Source organism: Pelophylax lessonae, assembly GCF_965119305.1.
Source record: "Pelophylax lessonae genome assembly, chromosome: 1".
Lineage (NCBI taxonomy): Eukaryota > Metazoa > Chordata > Amphibia > Anura > Ranidae > Pelophylax > Pelophylax lessonae.
This window is the reverse complement of record NC_138768.1, coordinates 367,602,815-367,619,091: the sequence shown is the minus strand read 5'-3', so window position 1 is coordinate 367,619,091 and position 16,277 is coordinate 367,602,815. Positions and strand designations below refer to the sequence as shown.

Sequence of the window (16,277 nt, the reverse complement as noted above, 5' to 3'; positions counted from 1 at the left end):
CACAAAGATACAGTAATATCACAGTCAAAACATTACATAAGCTGAATTATACTTCAAGTTCAACAAATACATTGCACATCATAGCTAGATGGAAAATAACCACTGCCGAGTGGACCCGCATGGCCAAAGACCCCCTGTATTGTAAACCAATAGGTCCTCAGATAGAGACAGAGGCGCAGTCACAAGGACCCAGAGACGAGAAACCGCCCATGTATCCATCAGCCAGGTAAGTTGTCTGAGGAGAAATGAGTAATAGACTCAGAAAGAAAAAATACAAATAGACTTAATAGTTCAGCGGTAAGTAGTGTTAAAATGTTTGCTGAATCCTACTGCTAAAAGGAGACAGCCTTATTAACTGCGGGGGGGGGGTGTCCCCAACTATGGAGGTAAAAATCCTCATATGGTATCCATAAATTGCAGTAAAATGCAAAAAGAAAAAAAAAAAATATAAAAGAATTATCACAGAGGCATAACTGTCTTTGTATAGGGAAAACACTTGTACACTTTTTCCAACAGAACCATCAAATATCCGCTCCATGTAGCATAAGCTGACCTACTTGTATGATGGTTATATACTGTACCTTGCCAGGGAGTGCTGGTCATCAATTAACTAAATTAGTGATTAAGATCAGCTGGCTGGTGGTGTAGTAGACACTCTCATCACTGTGGCAACATGCATCGTCTCCAGAGGATCCTCCGGCAAGACGGCGCGCGGCGCCAGCCAGGCCAGATGGGCAGAGTGGCATCACGCGTCATTACTCCACCAACGCACATTAAGCCACCCGTCTGCGCTCCATGCTGGAACGCACACAGGAAGAGGATCGCGGTCCTCATGCGGAAGTCCTTGAACCGAACAGGCCTGATAAAAAGCCCACCTGTGTTCCACAAAGGGAGCAGAGGGGGCCTTTGTGCACCGGGTGATGCAGCTCTAATCTCACATTAGACCCCTTCGGTCCAACCAGGTGTTCTCCATTATGTTCGTCCATTCTGCAGAAAAATACAAAAAGAAGTACAATAAATTTTTGATGCACAAGAATTAGTACCAGGCATGATTATATGCATATTGCCATACACAATATAGGGGCTATGCTGACAGTTAGCCATATTGGGTTAGATACAAAATTAGACTAGGTGTCTACGCATATGTTCATGGCAGCTAGCCGATGGTTCATTACACGTAGCCGTATGTTTGCCATGCTTCTGTGATGTGATGGTTACTCAGTTGTTTTATCTGTATCTATTTTGTATACTGTTGTAATGTTTGTATAGCTTCCTCTTTTTTTTTTACAATTTAATACAATAAAAAGATATTTTTACAGTTTTGGTCTGCATCTAAAGTCCATGAGGGGTATCCGGTGCAGTTTGATTGCAAGCAATTTTGGCTTTTTGCAGCAATAAAAGGTTTGCACTGAACTCTGCATGTTGGAGCTTTGTAGACCGGGCAAATTAAATTGCCATTTTTACCTTGTTCACCAATGAAACCTGTGGCTGCTACTGCAGCAAGGAGTCATTCATTAAGGCTCCATTTGCATTTATGCAACTTGTCATACGACTTTGGACATCAAAGTCGCATGACAAATCACAGCCCTTTCTTTTTAATGGCACTCATTCAAACCGGTGTGACCTAAAGTAGCAATGACTTTGAAAAGGTGTATGCACTACTTTGATGCCACTTTGATCCAGAGAGTGTAAAGTCGGATCAAAGTCGCATCAAAGTTGTGCTCCAAAGTCGCACTGGAAATCGTGAAACTTTGGAGTCGCGCAAGTGTGAATGGAGCCTTACTGTGTCAGTATTACCACCACTAAATTACAACTTCCTCATGTGCTAGCTGCATGCTAGCAGCCAAGGATCCTATGCAGACCATCTATCTACATTGTAGCATCTGCTGATGCCATTAGTTGTTAGGACTAAGGGGCTCTGCACAGTCATTGGTTGGTATGGTGCACCAAACAAAAAAAAAAAAAACAACATTGGGTTAACTCCCCAAATCCACACCAGAACCTTATCCTATATAGGGGACTAGTATGGATTTTAAGATAGGAGCCCATGCAAAAAAGAAAACACAAAAAGGTTGGGGTGCCCAAAGATTGAAGGAATCCCTAACAGCTTTGTTTACAAACAGAACATAGAGGCTGGGAAATGTAATTTAGGTCTCATACATGTGGGTAAGGCCATACAACGTATTTTCCCAAGCATGAAATATAAAATAAAATATAAAATAGTGCACCACAAATAACTCCAAGTGTAGTGAAATAGATAAAAACACATCCACTGTCCATGTATATCTCACTTCTAGTGTAGTAAAATAAATTAATTCAAGGCAACTAAACAGTCCACATCCGCTGTCAAGTGCTCCAAAAAATTAAATAACTAAAATAGGAATAGTGATAACAGGTGGTCAGATGAGATTTAAGCCCCGTACACACGTACTGATTGTCGGCCGCAAATATTCGGCCGCCGACCGATCGGCCGATTGTAGGCTTGTTAGTATGATGCTTCCGACAGCCGACAGCGCATTTTCGGCCGAACAGAATCTGTCGTGCAGACTTTAAAATATTTGTTGGCCGTCACCAGAACGGCCGATTGTTCGCCAGTCAGTACAGATTTCGGCCGACAGACAGCAGATTAGCAAGACTGGGCATGCTCAGAAAAGAAAAAACACACGGAAAATCTGAATATTTGTACCAGCAATATCTCCTTTCTGGGCAGCCTCTCTGCTCTTACTCTTGGCTCTTGCAAGCTCTCTCAGTCTTTGCGACTGGTTCCCGCAGCCTCCTCTCTAAGGTGTTTTGAGCTGCTGTTACCATTCAATGCGGGGTAATAGCCTTGCATTGCATATGGCCCCATCCACAAACTGGAACTTCAGGGAGAGGAGAGGAACACCGAAGCAAACCAGAGCAAGGACCCAGGCAAGTGATAATACATGAGGTCCTTGTCCTAAATATGGGTGTAACATGTTACAAAAGGTGAAATTATCCTTTCATTTGTGAATAACTACTCTAAATGTACCAATAATATTAGACATATTTGCTCCATTTTAATATACTACCAATGACATATTTTCTCTCAGAGTACCTTTAATGACATCAATTATTGGAAAACAACACTCTTACATGAAAGGAGGTACATAAGGTTCCTAGGGATACTATGATTTTACTGCATGTCTTTCAAAGTATGAATGGATGCTTCTCCTCAAAGGGCCTGTGTTTATACTGACTTCTCATAGTAGATGATAAACACACACTGCTTGCTGCCCACAGTACAATGCTTGGTGTTCCAAACTTCTAAAAGTCAGCATTTACAAGAATGCCAATGCCATTGGTGTTAATCCTGCTGTTCTATAAGGCTGTGACTATGATGTTCTATAAGGCTATGAACTAAGGCCTGGTTTACACCTATGCAGGTTGCAGTTTGCATATTCCAGGTGCATTTTTGCGTTTTTCAATATGCATTTTTGATCCTTTGAAGTCTATGAAAAAAGTCCTGGCCCTTTCCATATAGTGCCCAGATGTGAACGTGACCCATAGGAAACCATGTTGAATGGACTGTAGTGTGTTTCTGCAAAACTGAAATTGCACTATAAAATGCATGGGTGTGAACCAGGCCTAAGGTTCAATTAAAGCATAGATTTGAGCATATAAGCATATATTTAAATGGATCAAACAACAGAACTTCCTATCTTGTAAACAGATTGATTGCAGAATTGTTTATACTAACCAGGTATTATTATGTATTTCCTTAGAGGTCCTAATTATTGATAATGCTGAAGATTTTGCAAATATTAAGCAGTTGCTGTTCATCTGAAATGGCAGTCTTTTTTTTCATATGATAATTTATTGAAATTACACCACTTTGATTTTTTCCTTTATCTTGTCATAACACGTATAAAAGCACATCATTTCTGTGCTTAAAATCACATTAGATCATCTTTTCAGAAGATGTGGCTATTAGTAATGTTTTCAGGGTTTTTTGACAGGTGATATGACAGGATACAGCAAATAGCAAATGTATTGAATAATAAAACAGCATAAGATTGCAAGATCTGCATAAAAATGACACAAAGAAGAGAGAGCGCAATCCACTCTGTGTAATCCCATTTATTGAACTTAGCTAAAATTAGACATAACACAATGCACTCACATGATGGAGTAAAAAATGAGGCATGTGTCATAAAAGCCATTCCTTCACCATGACCGCTGTAAGATCAGATGATGCAGAGAGGCTTACAGAAGGATAGATAAACCAAGGAGCTGCAGGAGCTGAACCTCGGTGCCCAGTGGCTACTGCCTATGCTCCTGGTCCAGCTGGCGCAACGCTCGATGACGAACCTTCGCAACACCAGGAACCAGGCTACCAGGAAGGAACGTGCATCACAGTTGCCAAAACGCTGTGTTTTGGAGGCGTGGTCTCCTTTATCATGTCCCACCCACCCCACAACTGACTTGTAATATATATATGAACAACCCAACTACTCCCCTTGCTTGGATCTTAAAGGGGCCATGTACAGAGAGGGTAAAACTATTATACTTAAAACAGGTGGGGCAACAGAAACCATATTAAAACATTGATAATATAAACAATGAGCTGAATAAAATGAAAATGCATATATCTACTTGCAAAAAAATATGTGCTTAATTTAAAATTAAAATAAAACTACAACTTCTACATTTTGAATTACTTGAAAAGTTAGTATTAATATATGTCACTGCTAATGCAGCTATCACCACCGACACAATTGGAGGGGGTAGTATCCCACCTAACCACCAATCATGGCTGATAGATGGTGGCAAACAGCGCGATTCGCCCACATCCATTATATTTTAGACTTAGTCTCGGTTCACACTACGGCGATCAAGTCGCCTGACAAGTTGTACTAGTGTGAATGGAGATTTAGAATATATATATTTTGATACATTTACATTATATTCAAAAATGAAAAGAAAAGAAGAGAGAAGAAAGAAAAAATGCCCTCTGATGCCTTTAATTCACTTTAAATCAAAGCGTTGATCTCCAACTCCTCGTTTAGTCCTTCCAAGGACATAGTGCTCATGATCAGCATAAGGACTACATGTGTTGATGATGACACAAGGGGCAGGTTTACTCTATGATGTCACTGGGTGGCCCCGCCCCTTAGTTATTAAAGAGCTTTAACCTTCCTAGCGGTATTCCCGAGTGTGGCTTGAGGTTAATATTCCATGCCAAAAGCTGTAACCCCGTGCCACACTCGGGATTACCCCAGAATGATACTCACCTTCCCCTGCGATCCCCTGCCGTCCTCCCCAGTCTTCCTCCAGCCCAGTCCTCTCGCTGTCCTCTTGCTGTGTGTTCGGCCGATGCCGACACCTTCTTCCAGTTCCCTTCCCTGCAAGCGCCGCGTCACAGGGGGGTGGAACCGGCAGGAGAGTAAAAAAAAAATGACATGATACAGTGTAATCTGTTAGGATTACAACTTTGTATCATGCCATTTCACCTAGTGGCTTTTCCAGTGCTCTGCCTGTACATTTTGCGGTACTTTGTGCCTGGAAAATTGATAACGTCCATGGCGTCCAAAAAGCGTTCTTTTAGCTCAAAAACACTTTTGGACGAACTGGAAAACAGCGACGGTGAATCTGAAATATTTGAAGAAGTGAGCGATAGCGATTCGTGGGAAAATTCATCATCAGGTACTAAAAGTGACAACAGCGACGATTCTGCGACTGAGCTCAGTGATGTGCAGACTTGGTGCTCTATTGACTGCGGTACGGATCAGGCAGCGCCACCAAGATTCCCTTACTGGAGCACCTGGTATGAAAGTTGACATTGGCCATGACAACCCCTTGGCACACCTACAATTATTTCTGACCGATGAGGTTATTGAAAAAATTGTTACCGAGACAAACAAAAAGCGGTACAAAGAGCAACAATTGGCTATGCATCGGAAGTTTGCAAGATGCAGAAAGTGGGAACCAGTTACCAAAGATGACATTTGGAAATTTCTGGGCCTAATAATTCTTCAAACAAACCCCTGGAGAAGTGGTATTGTACTACCAATATATTACTTGCCACTCCATTCTTTGGCTCGGTCATGTCAGAGTACAGATTCTCCATCATAATGAAATATCTCCACTTCGAAAATAATGAAGAATTGGATGAAATGTATTTTTATTATATTATAATTTATGATTTCGTGTTTCAAACTTTATCACACCCGGGATGTCTACTAGACTCTTGCTTGGACAGATTTAAGTGAGTTATTCCTAAGAATTACAGGCCTACAATATAAAACAACATACAACAATATAAAACAACATATTTCCATGCAAATAATCAGACCGCCATGGAGGTTAAGATGGCAGGAAGCTGTGTTTTTTATTTTTTGCGGGCTGGTGGTGGAAGTCGTAATTGATAATGGATCTACACTCGGGACATTTTTATATTTTTGTTTTTAATAAAAGGACTTGTCAAAAACAGGCTGCATGCACGGATAAGCATCTGGTATAGATTTTGGGGGGATGTGGAAAGCCCAGCTGACACCTAAATGTAAAAAAAAAAACATTGCCAGGGATAAAAAGAAAGTGAAAAAAGCCGCATGGGGGTCCCTCCCCAATCCATTCTAGGCCCTTTGGGTCTGGTATGGATTTTAAGAGGAACCCCACGCCAAAATTTAAAAAAAATGTCGTGGGGTTCCCCCAAATTCATTCCAGACCCTTAGGTCTGACAGTTCTTAAATAACTAAAGGACGGGGCCACCCAGTAATGTCACAGGGTGGCATTGCCTCCTTGTGATGTCACTGACCCATCATGCCCTTGGTCGATTAAGACACAAGGGGTGGGCTCTCTCTGTGATGTCAGTTATTGATGTCGGTGATTTAAGAGCTGTCAGACAACGGGAACCCTCAGCAGGACTGGAGGTTTTTTTCCGGAGAGGCAGTGGCGGCGGAAGCTGTAATTGACAATGGATCTACACCGGAGGACATTTTTTAAAGGGGGGCTTTCAGATACTGATAAGCCCCCTGCCCGTAGACCCCCCACAACCATTGGCCAGGGTTGTGGGAAAGAGAGTTCCTTCCCACCCCAAAGCACCCCCCCATGTTGAGGGCATGTGGCCTGGTATGCTCGCTCGTCCCCCCTTTTCTTGCCTGCCAGGCTTCATGCTGGGATAAGGGTCTGATATGGATTTCGGGGGGGGGGGGGCTTAAAGGGTTTGGTATATATTTGGGGAGGACCCCACGCCGTTTTCGTAAAATGTTGGTGTGGGGTTCCACTTAAAATCCACAACAGACCCAGAGGGCCTGGTATCGATTGGGGGGGGGACCCCCATTCCGCATTTTTTTCACGTTTTGTCATTGCCGGTAATGTTTTTATTTTTACATTCAGCTGTCAGCGGGGAATCCCGCTGACAGCTGATGATTAATCCTTTGCTATGGGAAGGCCTGCTGCATGGCTGATGGATGGATCGCTTGAATGAGCATTTAAAGCCCCACTCTGGGCAAACCCGTCACACATCCCTTCCACCCTCCTCTAACACATCTTGACAGACCCCCCCCCCCCCCTTACCTGGTGAAGGCAGCTATACCAACCTAAGAGAAAAGACATCATATCAGTGCTACGGAAATGTGAAACAATGGAAAGTACGTACACACTTCAATATTGCCTTGGTAAGCTTCAGGCAACCCCCAGAAAGAGGGCACACCAGCTTTGTGCATTAAAGCACCATTTATTATTTAAAAAAGCTAATAAAATATACTCAGAAACCAAGTCAAACTCAGAACAGGACATGAGCCTAAAAGTTCAATACGAGGACATCTTGCTCCTCTCCACAGCAAATACAAGTGGTAACACATTTCAAGGGGTGTACCCTCTTCTTCAGAGATCAGGAAGTGAACAAACCAGGAAAGTCTTAGGCCAGTGTCGTCACGTAACCACAGCTTCAGGTTAAGTTAGAAAGGTCATGTAGTCGTTTTTTTTTTTTTTTTTTTTACAGCAATCTGTTAGAGGGGGTGGAAGGGTAGATATTTTTTTTATCTTGGATAAAGACTTTAACCCTTGCAACCCTTGCAAACACCACTGCATAGATTCTTTTTTCTGGTTCTGAGTATGCTGTTTTAACAAGCCCTAACTTTTTTATAACATTAGAACCATGACTGTTTTGAAAAATATAAATATGATACCTATTTACAACTACAGTACATGTTGTTGTCATGCAATACCCAATTGTGGTAGAAATATATCCTGTTATTTGAAGAAAATTTCCAAGTATGGCAATTTTTAAATGGTCACATTGGTCCAGCTTGGACCAATGCAGACATCCCAACCTGCAAAAACTAATTTCAGGGAGGTGGCAAAGTCATTTCAGGGAGGTGGCACTCCGCGCTGCCGCAACCCAACACGCACGCTGACACCCCCCCCCCCCCCTTCCCAATTTAACACAACCAGAAGATAATGAAATGAAATGCAATCAGTATACAGAGGTTTACTTCTTCTGGGATATATTAAAGGAACACTCTAACCACCATTACCACTTCGATGACTTGAAGTGGTCATGGTGGTAGGAGTCAGAAACACTGCACATGCTGGGATATTTACATTTATGTGCTGGGGGCTAGTTGCACCCCTAGCACATGTGACTCAGGTATGCTGGGCCCTGTGGTATGCTGGGCTCTGTGGTGCCGGTCTCTGTGGTGCTGGGCTCTGTGGTGTGCTGGTCTCTGTGGTGCCGGGCTCTGTGGTATGCTGGGCTCTGTGGTGCAATTCTCTGTGGTATGCTGGGCTCTGTGGTGCCGATCTCTGTGGTGCCTGTCTCTGTGGTATGCTGGGCTCTGTGGTGCCGATCTCTGTGGTGCTGGGCTCTGTGGTATGCTGGGCTCTGTGGTGCCAGTCTCTGTGGTATGCTGGGCCCTGTGGTATGCTGGGCTCTGTGGTGCCAGTCTCTGTGGTATGCTGGGCTCTGTGTTGCCAGTCTCTGTGGTATGATGGGCTCTGTGGTGCCGGTCCCTGTGGTGCTGGGCTCTGTGGTATGCTCGGCTCTGTGGTGGCGGTCTCTGTGGTATGCTGGGCTCTGTGGTATGCTGGGCTCTGTGGTGCCAGTCTCTGTGTTGCTGGGCTCTGTGGTATGCTGGGCTCTGTGGTGCTGGGCTCTGTGGTATGCTGGGCTCTGTGGTGCCGGTTTCTGTGGTGCTGGGCTCTGTGGTATGCTGGGCTCTGTGGTATGCTGTGCTCTGTGGATATCCCGGCAGGACTAAGGGCGGCAGTGTCAAAGCTCAGCTGTCAAGACTGTGAGAATGGAGCCGCTATTTCCTCTGTAGTACCGCCTCACAGGCGGAGTGATATCAAGGGCACTCCGCCTGTGAAAGGAGGAGTCATACAGAGGAAGCACACGGTGGCAGTAGAGAGCAGAGCCACGTGCTTCCTCTGTATGGCTCCTCCTCCCACAGGTGGAGTGCACTTGATATCACTCCGCCTGTGAGCCGGTACTACGTGGGAAACAGCGGCTCCGTTCTCAGTCATGACAGCTGAGTTTGCCTATGACACTGCAGTCCTCAGCCCTGCCGGGATATCGCCCTACGCTCGCGGGTGTCTGTGATTGCAGGGCGAAATGCAGGAGACTCCCACAACTTGCGGGAGACTTGAGATGTCTGCCAATGTGACTATGTATATACCATACCTGTGGGATCCCGCTAGGTGCTTGAAATCACTGTAATAGGCACAACTTCTCCAGTGATCTCCAGTAGCTTCTTGGTCCCATGTCGAGGGGCTGCCTCCTGCATTGTAAACATAGGAGGTCACCTGCTCAACATGGGTGTCATTCAGGGATTGCTTTGCATTTTCTCATAGGTTGAACAAGGTGTAGAAGTGGGATGAGTCGTACCAAGTGGACAACCTGTTATATAATAATCCTGGTTGGTCATCAGCTAATTTTGTTTGGAAGACTGCTTGGATTTGCTAAATAATATTTATGCGTTCTAATTCTATTCTCATACTCCATCCGTATCCTAGTGTAAAATCTCCAACCTTGTATACCTTTTTCCCCTGCACAGCTGCACCCATTAAAATGTAGACCATCCCTAGCATAGAACCTGTAACTAACTAAAGCCCCGTACACACGATAAGAAAATCTGTAGGGAAAATTTGTCAGATGACCGATCTGCCGATTTTCGAATTGTTAGTATGTTGCTTTCGACAGCCAACTCCGACTTTTCGGCTGACAAAATCCTGATGTGCAAGCTATAAAATTTTTGTCGTCCGTAATACAACGTCCGATTTTCGTCTCATTAGTACAGATTTTGACGGGGAAAAATCTTATGAGCAAGACTAGGCATGCTCAGAGACGAAAGAACACATACAAAGCAATCCAACACATGACATCACTTCTGAAGTAGAATTCTGTCGTACGGGAAAATTTGTATGAAAATAACCTCTTCTCTTTCCACATCAGACTAGCATGCCACAAAAAACCGACGTCAGATCGTTTGATAATCTGATCGTGTGTACGGGGCTTAAGGCTGGGCATACATGTTCGATTTTCTTGTACACTTTTCTTTTAGATTTACCAAAAACCATATAATATGAGGCCAAAACTAAACACATTGTGATTGTATCCAGTTAAGAAGGCCCTTGCACTAAATAGTAAGGTAAGGCCCCTTTTACACAGGCGGACCGTTCAGATCCACCTGTCCGTTTTTTGGGGGATCTGAACGGTCCCCCCATTCATCCCTATGGGGCATCGGATGTCAGCGGAGATATTCTACATTCTCTCTGAGGTGGCTCATGTCATAAGTAGTATTTTCTAAAACACTCCTAGGGGACCATAAAACACAAACACCGCAACCCCATTTCATGGGAGGTGAAGGAGGTGTTCTGTAGTCCTAAAACAGTTTTCTATGTCACTGAGATGAGGAGAGGGGTAGGTCCTATTACACCTTCGGGTCGATGGTGACAACACTATTTCTCCATAGATACAGTACTGTGGAATAGCATTGTCACCCTAGAACCGGAACTACTGTATGTTACTGGCAGGATCATCAGTTTAACTTTGTATTTAGTACCAGTGTGTGTTCCATAACTACTGTACCATAACTCTTCCCCATTCCCACTCAACAATCGATCCCTCTGAGAAAGTGTGGTTGTTGTTTTTTTCTTAAAAATAATGTATTATTTACTATTATGACTTAGAACCCTTTTTCTGTGCGATTCCTGCGTGTTCTTGTGCAGTGCACCGGAATGCAGAAAAAGTTTTCAACTTTTCAAAAATGTGCCATACCAAATCGCATGGTGACCGAAAACGCAATGCATTTGTGATCTGCATTTGGGGTGCCGTTACCATTACATTGGCACCCACAGCAAATTGCAAAGGCAGTGAGTTGTTGGTGCGGTGCAGGAAAAACACATGGAACGCACCTTTAACCACTTAAGGACCGGAAGATTTTGCTGCTTAATGACCAGGCCCTATTTTGCGATTCGGCACTGCATTACTTTAACAGACAATTGCGCGGTCGTGCAACGCTGTATCCAAATAAAATTGATGTCCTTTTTTCCCACAAATAGAGCTTTCTTTTGGTGGTATTTAATCACCCGTGCAATTTTTATTTTTTGTGCTATAAACAAAAAAAGAGCGACAATTTTGAAAAAAAAAATATATATATTTTTCAAATTCGCCTATACTGTATAACATTCCCTATAAAAAAAATTTAAAAATCAAAATTTTTTAACATTTTAGGCCAATTTGTTTTCTGCTACATATTTTTGCGTCTACTAACTACGGGAAAGATTTATGTCATTTTTATTGTTTTTTTTTTTTACTGGTATTGGCGGGGATCTGCGATTTTTTGTGTGACTGCGACATTGCGGCGGACAGATCGGACCCCTAAGTGGCATTTTTTACACTTTTGGGGGGTACCAGTGACATTACTACAGTAATCAGTGCTAAAAATATGCACTGTTATTGTAATAATGCCATTGGCAGGGAAGGGGTTAATACTTTTAGTGATCAAGTGGTTAAATGTAAGCCTAGGGGAGTGATTCTAACTGTAAGGGGTTGGGCTTGTGAGATCATCACAGAGACATGTGATCTTATATAGCATAGCCTCTGTGATCACTTCAGGGAGAATGACAGACAGCTGTGTTTACATCAGCCGTCCATCCTTCTCTGTCAGCGGGGGGAGATTGCGAGTGCCCGGCAGCCACCGGAGCCGCCTGTCACATGCACTGGCTCCCCGGCTGCCCCCTAGAGCATACCTCCTTCAAAGTCACGCAATTTTTAACAGCGTTTTTTAAGTCTCGGTTTTGTTTACCCTATCCCTTAAGCCCCTCCCACTGCTAAGCAATTGGCCACACCCACAATTTGCCACGGCGCGCGTAGCTTTGCTTTGCAGGCTTGCTTTCTCTTTCAGTGTCCCTCATTGCGAAGTTCAAAAGTTGGGAGATATGCCCTAGAGTCTCCTGAGCAAGTGACGTAGTACTACGTCGGTTTTCCCAGGAGCGACTGCCTGCCGCAGTAAATTTGCGGTGGGCGGTCGTCAAGTGGTTAATGTACTGCATTCTAGTGTGGATTGGTCCTTAAAATTTTAACCACAGGAACTTTTCTATAATATCTTTTTCTTACACCTGTGAATGATTTTTGCTTTCGAACCGTGCCATAGCAACTTCGAACTTTATATACAGTATATATGTCCTCTCAAAATAACTCAACACAGCCATTAATGTCTAAAATGCTGGCAACAAAAGTGAGTACACCCCTAAGTGAAAATATTCAAATTTGTGCCCAAAGTGTCAATATTTTGTGTGGTCACCATTACTTTCCAGCACTGCCATAACCCTCTTGGGCATGGAGTTAACCAGAGCTTCACAGGTTGCCCCTGGAGTCCTTTTCCACTCCTCCATGATGACATCATGGAGCTGGTGGATGTTAGAGACCTTGCACTCCTCCAACTTCCATTTGAGGATGCCCCACAGATGCTCAATAGGGTTTAGGTCTGGAGACATGCTTGGCCAGTCCATCACCTTTACTCTCAGCTTCTTTAGCAAGGCAGTGGTCATCTTGGAGGTATGTTTAGGGTCGTTATCATGTTGGAATACTGCCCTGCAGCCCAGTCTCCGAAGGGGATCATGTTCTGCTTCAGTGTGTCACAGTACATGTTGGCATTCATGGTTCCCTCAATGAACTGTAGCCCCCTAGTGCCGGCAGCACTCATGCAGCCCCAGACCATGATATTCCCACCACCATGTTTGACTGTAGGCAAGAAAACTATAGAAGAAAGGGTAAGACACAAGACCAGTCACCATACACAAGGAGAGAATTCAGCAGTAACTGTTCCTTAATGCAGGAAGCTCCTGGACAAAGGCAAAGTTTCCCACTGGATTACCACACAAATCTGGAAGAAATGCACAAAGCACACCAAGGTTTCAGTAAGAATACACATGACTCTTGCATTTATAGAATATTTCCTTATCCTGAAGTTCAGCTTTAAGAATCTGGAATCTGTCATATTCTTTTATGATACTTCTGCATACAGTCCCCTAGAGGGAGCTAAGTCACTTATTTATACAGCAATAACATTATTGAAGATTCTAAAGACAAGATAGACTCAATACCTAACACAGCTTATTATATACAGAAAATAAACTATATATATATATATATATATATATATATATATATATATATATATATATATATATATATATATATATATATATATATATATATATATATATATATATACAGTATCACACAAAAGTGAGTACACCCCTCACATTTTTGTAAATATTGTATTATATCTTTTCATGTGACAACACTGAAGAAATGACAATTTGCTACAATGTAAAGTAGTGAGTGTAAAAAAAAAACCAAAAAGTGGGGAACTGAGAAGATAAAAACAATACTACCCTGTCACACCATATAGTGTTTATCAAAAGACCAGAAAAAGCCATTAAACAACAAGATAAGGCCGTAAAGAGCTCACAGCCAAAAGCTGGTCATAAATAAACGAAACAGGCGGGTGTAAGTAAAGGGTGTCAACATTTATTGATAAACTGTTGCATAAAAAAAGCCAAATAGGAAAATTCCCATAATGTCTAGAGTAAATATCACAATGTAAAGAGGGATGGAGACCTCTGATCCAACACCATACAGATATGACTGACAAACATGTAAACATGCATGGGACAGGAACACAAACTGGGTGGGACAACAAGAGACACAAAAACAAAAAGTCACAGAATGGCGTTCGGACGCATCAAGGAACAATTAACAAACATTCCCAGGGCAAAGGCTACCCGAGTGGGTGTGATGTATAGGGAACTGTCAGTGTACTTGCACTATGCCCAGGCTGAATATACATTAACAAGATATAAACATTCAGTGCTCTTCAATGTGCTGGTAATCCTCCACCCAGTCTCATTAGCCTCTCACCTCACACTTAGCCCCTGTGTCACCAGATGGGCTAGTAAGACATAAACTTTCTCCAAGGATATCACCAATATAGATCAGATCAGTATTCCTCTTCATCAGAAAATAAGGCTCACAGGTAACAGATCACAGGTCCAAAAAGCAGGTCACAGGTCCATAGGAAAACAAAGGTCCGGACATAGTGCATTACCGCAATAAATTACTTTATTGAACATAGCATAAAATCATAAAATGACCTTGTAAAGCACTATACAAGTGCATGTGATGAGCAGATCGTATTACACACAGTGGTCTTGACCACAATGGATGGCGGGTGACGTCACCGGTCCCTCCCCCTTCGCACGCGTTACGTCCCACTGGGGGGACTTCTTTGTTGCTCTACATAAAGATGGCCTAGGCTTTAAGAAGATTGCCAAAACCCTGAAACTGAGCTGCAGAACGGTGGCCAAAATCCATACAGCAGTTAAACAGGACAGGTTCCACTCAGTACAGACCTCGCCATGGTTGACCAAAGAAGTTGAGTGCACGTGCTCAGCGTCCTATCCAGAGGTTGTCTTTGGGAATAAGATATATGAGTGCTGCCAGCATTGCTGCAGAGGTTGAAAGGGTGGGGGATCAGCCTGTCAATGCTCAGTCCATACTCCTCAAACTGTATCAAATTGGTCTGCATGGCTGTCGTCCCAGAAGGAAGTCTCTTCTAAAGATGATGCACAAGAAAGCCCGCAAACAGTTTGCTGAAGACAAGCAGACCAAGGACATAAATTACTGAAACTATGTCCTGTGGTCTGATGAGACCAAGGTAAACTTATTTGGGTCAGATAATGTCAAGCGTGTGTGGCGGCAACCAGGTGAGGAGTACAAAGACAAGTGTTTCTTGCCTACAGTCAAGCATGTTGGTGGTAGTTTCATGGTCGGGGGCTGCAAAAGCACTTTCCGCACTGGGGAGCTACAGTTCATTGAGGTAACCATGATTGCCAGTATGTACAGTGACATACTGAAGCAGAGCACGATCCCCTCCCTTGGGAGACTGGGCCACAGGGCAGTATTCCAACACGATAATGACCCCAAACACATCTCCAAGATGTCCACTGCCTTTTTAAAGAAGCTGAGGGTAAATGTGATGGATTGACCAAGCATGTCTCCAGACCTAAACCCTATTGAGCATCTGTGCGGCATCCTCAAACAGAAGGTTGAGGAGCGCAAGGTCTGTAACATCCACCAGCTCCGTGATGTCCTCATGGAGGAGTGGAAGAGGATCCAGTGGCAACCTGGGAAGTTCTGGTGAACTCCATGCCCAAGAGGGTTATGGCAGTGCTGGAAAAAAATTGTGGCACAAAATATTGACACTGTACTCAATTTTGTTGCCAGCGGTTTAGACATTAACCGATTGCAGACTGCCCACAGTAATATTACTGCAGCAGTGCGGCTCCCCTGGTTCCAGTCACGTAGTACTAGACACAGCGGGAGGCGGGTTGCGGGAGGAGAGGCGGCGATTGCCGCCTTCCTACCCCGATCGTCCGGTAAACTGAGAGAAGACCTGCCTGCTTATATAAACAAAGCAGGCGGATCTTCTGTGAGACAGTCAGGGACAAATCTGAAGTTTCAGCTAAGCTGAAACTGCGATCTGTCTGTGCCTGTCACAGAACCCCCCCCACACACACACACGCAGTTAGTAAGCATACAGGCATACATTAACCCCTTTGATCACCCCCAGGTTTAACCCCTTCACTGCCAATGGCATTATTACAGTAACAGTGCATATTTTTAGCACTGATTACTGTAGTAATGTCACTGGTACCCCCAAAAGTGTCAAAAATGTCAGTTAGGGTTCTGATCTGTCTGCCACAATTTTGCAGTCCTGCTAAAAATCACAGATCGCCGCCATTACTAG

The 16,277-nt window shown here is 43.6% G+C and overlaps 1 protein-coding gene across 1 annotated transcript in view; it reads left to right on the top strand.

Annotated features, from left to right (window-relative positions):
• LOC309554382 (transmembrane channel-like protein 1) overlaps positions 1-16,277 on the top strand; it is a 186,051-nt gene that overhangs the window by 86,804 nt on the left and 82,970 nt on the right. The window lies entirely within an intron of this gene.